This window comes from Tenrec ecaudatus, chromosome 5 (genome assembly GCF_050624435.1).
Source record: "Tenrec ecaudatus isolate mTenEca1 chromosome 5, mTenEca1.hap1, whole genome shotgun sequence".
NCBI classification, from domain to species: domain Eukaryota; kingdom Metazoa; phylum Chordata; class Mammalia; order Afrosoricida; family Tenrecidae; genus Tenrec; species Tenrec ecaudatus.
The window spans coordinates 129404137-129411292 of NC_134534.1; the positions used below are offsets into that span (position 1 = coordinate 129404137).

General features: G+C 46.1%; 1 pseudogene; it reads right to left on the reverse strand.

Moving 5' to 3' along the window:
- Window positions 1-745: 745 nt before the first annotated feature.
- Window positions 746-3978, reverse strand: LOC142449251 (acyl carrier protein, mitochondrial pseudogene; annotated as a pseudogene).
- Between the last annotated feature and the right edge of the window lie 3178 nt (window positions 3979-7156).

Consider the following 7156-nt stretch of genomic DNA (forward strand, 5'->3'; position numbering starts at 1 on the left):
AGTCTGAATTACAGCTCCTGATTGGAGTCCTTGTTGGGCTGCAATCCACAAAGTCAGCAATTCAAAACCACCGGCCACTCCGAGGGAGAAAATAGGGGTTTCTACTCTAACTGTGACAGTCACAGAAACTTACAGAAGCAGTCTGCCCTGCCCTATAGAGTTACTATTGAGTCAGCATCAACTCGGTGGCAGTGAGTCTGGTTTTTGGTTTGGTTCTAATGGATACAGGGGGATCACCACTGCAGTTGTTGATACATACTGGGCATTGACCAGGGGGCAGACATCCCTGGTGGCATAGCAGGTAAAGAATTGGGCTTCTAACTATTAGGTGAGCAGTTTGAAGCCACCAGTTGCTCTGTAGGAGAAAGATGAGACTTTCTACTTTCATAAAGATTTACAGCCTTGGAAACCCACAGGGGCGGGTCTACCCTGTCCTGTAGGATTTCTATGGATCAGAATTGATTCGAGGGCAGCAAGTGTTTGAGTTTTGAGCAGGAAACAAACACTATACCAAGGACTTCCATGAATCTCCTCATGACAGCTTCTGGAGTTGAGATATGGACTTTTTTTTTTTTTAGTTTTATAGATTTATTTTCAAAGGGCAAAACACTTAAGACAACTCAAATGCAAGTCCAACAGAATTACTCTGTTAATGTCAGCAAAGGTGCTGATAGGTCCCCTTCCTTCTAGACACTCGCCAGAGTCATCCGAATCTTCTCACAGGGAAGAAAGGTGGTCTGCTACATCATTCACACACACCCTTCTTATCTGCAATGTAATCTACAATTTCTTGTGGACACATTAACTTTTCCACATCTATATCCGGAATTTCAAATCCGAATTTCTCCTCCATGGCCATGATAATCTCCACTTGGTACAAATTGTCTAAGGCCGGGTCTTTCATAAAATGGGAGTTCACTGAAAGCTTTTCGGGGTCAATCTTACCACAGAGTTTCAAGACGTAGAGAACACGGTCCTTGATTCCTTCTAACGTTAATGGTGGTGCATTGCTATACTGGCGGCACGGCTGTGTCACTCTACCAGGAGCCAATCTATAAAGTCCTCTTCGGACTCACGAAATGCATGCAATGATGCTGAATGCAGGAAGATCACAGGGCAGGCCGGGGGAACTCTTCTGTATCCAGTAGTGTGGCGGTGGAAGACTCTCAGCACTGGCAGGGGTCTCCATATGGCTCCTCCAGCTCCAGGGCTCTAGCGTAGCTCCATATGTCTTCTCAGTAGGAATTCCTTACAGGGAGTGTGAGATATGAAACTTTTAAGAAAAATTTTATTTGGCAGTAAACCAAATTACTCCAGAGAGGGAGCCTTATTCTCAAGGGGAGAAGCTAAGGACTTCAATTGCAGAAAGACAGTCGTTTTAATAGAGATTCTTGAGGACGTGGTAGGGGCAGGAAAGAGGAATAGTTTCTGGAAAGTTGCCATTTAAGAAAAGGCAGATCCTTTCAAAAGATCAAGGCCAAACCAAACTGCCATCTATCTAGACTGTACCAACTCATAAAAGGCCCTATGGCTTCAAAGGGATTGGGGAGAATGGGACAAATGTATGATTGCACTATGTGCCATCTCTCATTGTTAAGGTGCACGCCTCCTTGGCTTTAGCATGCTGAAGTCTTGGGGGCGGGGTGTGGAAAATGCCAGTCAAGTGAAGCTTGCCAGTGGAAGTGCCTGGGCCTGGTTCTAGTGGTTGTTGGTTGCCACACACAAAAGCCGTTAGTCTCTTCTTGACCGCAGCAGAATCTATAATGTCTAGAACAGCCTAGGGTAAGAACCAGGTACCTGCGAGTTGAGTAAAAACAGTTGTAAAGACAGCTTGTGTCATTCTTGGGGCTTAGAAATGGGGAAGGTGTGTGTTGGAGAGATGAAGGCTTACAGCCACAGAACTAGGGGGGCCCGGAAAGGAGGCATGGAAGTATTTTCACACAGACTTTGCCTATTACAGAGGGTCAGGGGCAGTCAGCAGAGCCAAGCAACACCCAGGAATGAGCGCCTCAGGCAGGCAGGGCTTCACTTTCTTGGGAACAGCAAGCACTCAGGGCTGGGAGCAGCCGGAGACACCAAGCCAAGCCTACACAGATTGCAATGGGGCCCGAGGATACTGAGGAGCGTGCAGGGCTCTGCTGAGGCAAGAGGTCACCGACACATGTTTTGTACTTTTGATATTGCTCTTCCTAAACAGCCTGCCGGCCTGGGTTTCCTGTTCTCTAGGGTAACGAGGGCAAAATAGGGCAGGCCTACACATCCTCCCTTCCTGTCACCATTCTGCCCTGCTGCTCTGCCAAACTCACTGCTCCACTTGAAGCCCCAAAACACCAGAGCTGCTCTCTCCTCCTGTGCGGGTGTGTTGAGCTGGGTGGTCCAGAGAAACAAACCCAGTGGCACTCATCTCTGTACAAGAAATAATTTAAATCAAGTAGTTTCATATCAAGATGTCATCGCATCCCAGTTCAACCCACATCCGGAGGTCCAACACTAGCCGGGGGACCGCTTCAGACCCCATAGCTGCAGGCTGATGCTGCAGAAAACGGAAGCGGGATGCAGGAAGATCATAGGCACAGTTGCGTGGCTCGAAGGTCCATGGCAACTTGATAGGATGCTGACAGCTCACAGAGCGGGCAGCCCTCATACGGCTGCCTCTGGAGGCAGACACCGAGTCTCAGCAACCAGGAAGCAGTGAGAGAAGCTCTGTTTCCCCAGTCTAAGAAGGCCTTCCCCCAAGGAGGCATCATTAGGCTATGACTGATTAACAAGTTGGACTCCACCCCTACACTTTCATGCAAATTCAAGTTCACCTCACAGTGAACTACCACAGTGGATCAAAGAGTGAATGCAGTCAGCTTCTGATCAAAAGTCCATCCAGTGGTGCGTTGGGAGAAAGGCCTGGTGATCTAGTTCTGAAAACTTGGCCACTGAAAACCCTGTGGCGCTCAGGTCTACGCCATGCACCTGGGGTCTCCCTGGGTCAGAGGGAATGCCAGGCTGCAGGCTTGGCTGTTCTGTCATCTCACAAAGAAGGAGCCCCTGCAGAGACGGCAGGATGCTGCAGCAATTCCTGTCATTTGAATCTCTAAACACCTACCTCTTTCTCACTTTGCACACTTTGGAAAATATTGACACCTTAGAGAGCAGCTTAATGGCCATCATCAACGTAGGGCCATGAGTGTTCAGGAGCCGAGGACTTAAATTCACTTTTCCCCTCTTTACAAAGTGCCATGGAAATGAGATTTGGGTATGAGTAATGTCAGGCTGGTATCAAACGGCAACTGAAGGGTAGAAAGAATCTTCTCCGTGGTACCTTTGACATGACATGACACCCCAGCCTCCAAAACTGAGTACCTTCACCCAGCCTGAATAAACCGACTTAATGAACCTTCACCCAGCCCGAATGAACTGTCTTAATCCCCCACCAATAACATGTAATTTTAATTGCCAAACTATTTTTAAGGCACGTGCTTTTTGGTGGGTGCCTAGGAAAACTCAAGGAATCTCACTTGAATGGCTCTGGTCGTGCTATAGGGGGGCGGGTTTATGATCTCATTTTACAAGCCTCAGCAAGGCAAATGTACACTCTCTGAAGGAAAATTCGGTCCTAATTCCTTAACAGAATCCAGAAGCATCAGCTTTGATTTGTTGGAGCCGGGCCAGCTTGGGTTTAAGTGGGCATTTTGAAGTGCGGTCTCCGTGCGAGGACCACACCTATGTGGCTGAGGTAACGGAGCAGCCGATCTCTTTTCTGCTTGTCTCTCCAGCCAAGGGTTCTTCAAAGGGGCTGGGGGCAGGGGACCCTGAGGCCCCCAAGACAGCAGTTCTAACAAATGTTCCAGCTACTTCTTACCTGCACTGAAGTCTGAGGTTCGCGACTGAAGGCAATAGCTGGTTTCTCTTTTGATTCTTACTACTTTGCTCTTCAGCGTTACCTATGAAATAATCACTGCCGGACAGGTTTTTGCTTCTTGTCATGTTTGATTCTCTCATGTAACATGTTGTCACTCTTCTTAAAATGTTTCATTTGTCAACCAGGGCACATCATAGCCCCGATGAAAAACACAAAAATATTCCTCTGGTTCTTTGAGGCTTCCGTACTCCCCACTCTCATGACCCCAGCCCTACCTTTCAGTTCTGGCTAGACCAGAGCATGTGCACTGGTACAGGTAATTGCTCAGGACATCCAGAATCCAGGTCAGATAAACCCCTTCGGAGCAGAAACGGGAGTAGAGATACCAAGAGGGTAGGGGAAAGTGGGTGGAGGGGAGGAAGAGGAAACCAATCGCATAGATTGATACATACCACCCACTCCCCCCTCACCCCACTCCCAGGGGGACAAACAACAGAAGCATGGGTGAAGGGAGACAGCGGTTGGTGTAAGATATGAAAATAATAATAACTTATCAAGGGGCATGAGGATGGGAGATGAGGGAGGGAGTGGGGAAAGGAGCTGATACCAAGGGCTCAAATGTTTAGAAATTGATGATGGCAACATATATACAAACATGCTTGATACAACTGATATGTATTGTTATAAGAGGTGTAAGAACCCCCAATAAAGTGATCTTTAAAAATTATATTTTTCCTTAAATTTCACTTTTTAAGTTAACATACAGTGATACTGACTTTTTTTAAGGATACGGTTGAAGGGGCCCTAGTAGAATGGTGGTTAAGCTGTTAGCTTGCTGGCCTCAAGGTAAGCAGTTTGAAATCACCAGCTGCTCCTTTGGCGAAAGATGAGGCTTTCTACACCTGTAAAGATTTACAGTCTCATTCCTAACATGGACGGTTCTAGTCTGTTCTATAGTATTCCTGAGTCCCAATCAACCGAATGGCAGTGACGTTTGTGCTTTGGGTGTACAGTTCTACTAAGTTAAATGCTTGCATAAGTTCATGTAGGAGCACTGGGGTACATTGGTTAAGCACTTGGCTGCTAACTAGAAGATCGGGATTCAAACCCACCAGTCACACTGAGGAAGAAAGATGAGGCAGTCTATGTGCATAAAGATTTTCAGGCTCAGAAGCCCTCTGGGGAAGCTCTACTCTGTTTTATAGGGAGCTATGGGTTGGAGTTGACACCACAGCCATGAGTTGGGCATTTGGTTTTGGTTTTATAATCAGAATACAAAACTGCTCCATCACACTAAAAAAAATGCCCTTGTATTATCGTGATGTCACCATCCCCTGCTCTCAGCACTAACCCTGGAAACCACTGATCCGTTATCCATCAACCAAGCTTTGTCTTTTCCAGAATGTCATATAAATAAAATATATACATAACCTTTTGCGACTGGCTTCTTTCACTCAGCATAACGTCTTTAATATTCCTCCAAGTTGTTGAGTACAGCAATAGTGCTGTTGGACAGTACTCCATTGTACATAGGTAGCAGTTTGGGCCTTCATTCCTTGAAGAATGCTTGGCTTGGGAAATTATGAATACAGCTATGAAAATTCACATACAAGTTTTAAGGGGAATCTTAAGTTTTCAAGTATCTAGGATAAATACTTAGGAGTGGGACTGATCAGTTATCTAGCCGACATCTTTTAACTTTATGAGAAATTATCACACAGTTACTCAGAGAGGCGAGGCCATGTAACTTTCCCACCGGCTACATAGGAGCGCTCCGACTGCTTCATGTCTTCATCAGCACGTCTAAGCTCACTGCCATCGAGCTGATTCCCGCTCAGACAGGGTTGAGCTGCCCCTGTGGATTTCCGAGTCTGGCACTCTTTATGGGACTGGAAAACCTCATCTTTCTCCCAAAGAATGGCTGATTCTCTCTAAATGAAGCCCAGCACTTGACCCACTATGCCACGAGGACTCCCTTCAGCAACACTTAGGATTGTTAAACTTTTAAATCTCAACCACTTTGATACGTTTGTGGTGGTATTTCATTGTGGTTTCCATTGCATTTCTCTAAGGAGCCCTGGCGGCATCGAAGCTAAGCATTCTCAGTAGAGATGCGGCCGTCTCAATAGAGATGTCTCAGTAGAGATGCGGCCGTCGGTTCCGTAAGGTTTTACAGCCTTGGAACCACCACGGGCCAGTCTGCTCTGTCAGAAACAACTCGATGGCATGCATGTCTGAGTGTTTTGCTCATTAAAAAAAAATCATAAGTTGTGGTTTTTATCTATTTGTTGAGTTTTGAGAGCTCTTTTGTATATTCTGGATTCAAATCTTTGTTAAATACGTGCTCAATAAATATCTTTACATCATTTGAATCATGTCTTTTTCTTTTAAAAATTATTTTTCGCAGTGGAAACCTTTTCACTTTGTGGAGGGAGCCCTGGTGGTGCAGCAGTTAGGAGCTGGGCTATAATCCATAAGGTCACGGGTTTGAAGCCGCCAGCCACTCCACAGGAGAAAGGCAGGGCTTTCTACTCCCATAAACAGTGCAGTCTCAAACACTCAGCGTTGAAACCTGACTGAACCAACTGCACTCATCTCTTCCCTGGGACCCCTCTGTGAGGGGATGTCCCATTGTCTACAGATAGGCTTTGGGTCTCTGCTCCAACCTCCCTCATTCTCAACAACATGTTTGTTTGTTTGTTTGTTTGTGGTCATCTGATGCCTGTTACCCATGATTGCACAGGCTGGTGTGCTTCTTCCATGTGGGCTTGTTGCTTCTCTGCTAGATGGCCCCTTGTTTAACTTCAAGCCTTTAAGACCCCATGCTCTATATCTTTTGATAGCTGGGCACCATTCACTTTCTTCACCATATTTGCTTATGCTCCCATTTTGTCTTAAGTGATGGTGGCAGGAGGGTGAGTATCACAGAATGCCAGGTTATTAGAACAAAGTGTTCTTGCATAGAGGGAGCGCATGAGCAGAGGCCCCAAGCCCATCAAAACCTCAGTATATTGCCACATAAATATATGTAAATGGGCCAATACCTCTATTTTTATGAATTAATGTGTTAACATATGCACACACCTATGCTTATACTTCTATCCATAACTCTGCTTCCTAGATCTTTCCTCTGTTTCCTTTCACCTTCCTCCTGTCCCACCATCACGCTTGCTCTACTTCCGCCTCTTAGTAATTCCTCAGCTAGATTGCTATTGTTCAGCACCCCCAGGTTCTCTACGTTCTCCTTGTTGTTGATTTTAATTCCCTCATGTTCCCTGTCTATGGTGTTGTTTGCTCAGTGCT